Below are 813 nucleotides of genomic sequence, written 5' to 3' on the forward strand. Positions count from 1 at the left end.
TGAAGAAGGTCTCAGGACCGTGTCTCCCCGGGAGGCCTGCACCGCCTAACAAACGTCTCACCGCCTGCCTCTGGCCCGCCCACCTGGTGCAGAGCACCTTGCAGCTGCCACACTCTGTGAGCCACGCGGTCCCACCGGCCGGTCCCACCAGCTGGCTTTGACAGGTGAGGAGACGAACAGAGGGGCCAGTCAGCGGATCTGAGTCCTGGGCTCTGCACCCCTGTCTCTTGGCTACAGACGCCATCTGACTGCTAAGCACCCGTCTCCACTACAATTACCATCAGGTCAGGGGACATGAGATCGGCAGACCTGGGGGGCTCCCCGGGAAACCAGAGGGCCTGCCCACCCAGGGGCACCTGAGGCTCTAGCCAGCGCCGGCTCAGGAACATGGCCTGATATTTTTAAGAATGCCTGAAATCTAGATTTTTTAAGTCTTGTCCTAACCTATCCTCCGAGCAGAAGGCACACCCCCCAGGGCACCTCTCCTGCACTGGAGGCAGGTGGGGTGCCTGGCCCCACCCTCAGTGCAGTGTGCCTTCCCCGTGGGTGTCTCCTGCACTGTGGGCTGCCCGCACACACAGACGCGCCTACACAGGGTGTCCCAGCCCACAGCAGGTGCCGTGCCTGGTTGTACTCTTGCTCACAACGGCAATCCCAGTCCCATTCCCCAGGTGGCGCTACAGAGGCATGGGGAGCGAAGCCAGGGTCTCAGCTTTAATCCAGCTCTTTTCCCATGGCTCCTGTGGGCAGCTCAGTCCCTAGGCCAGCAGTTCCCCTGTGGAGCTGCTCCTGCCGCACCTCCCTCGGGCCCAG

General features: G+C 62.5%; 1 protein-coding gene across 1 annotated transcript in view; it reads right to left on the minus strand.

Moving 5' to 3' along the window:
- The window catches only part of WFDC1 (WAP four-disulfide core domain 1), a 22,998-nt gene that overhangs the window by 10,287 nt on the left and 11,898 nt on the right, over positions 1 to 813 (minus strand). The window lies entirely within an intron of this gene.

The sequence above is a fragment of the Tupaia chinensis genome, unplaced genomic scaffold, assembly GCF_000334495.1.
Source record: "Tupaia chinensis unplaced genomic scaffold, TupChi_1.0 Scaffold000355_1, whole genome shotgun sequence".
Classification (NCBI taxonomy): domain Eukaryota; kingdom Metazoa; phylum Chordata; class Mammalia; order Scandentia; family Tupaiidae; genus Tupaia; species Tupaia belangeri.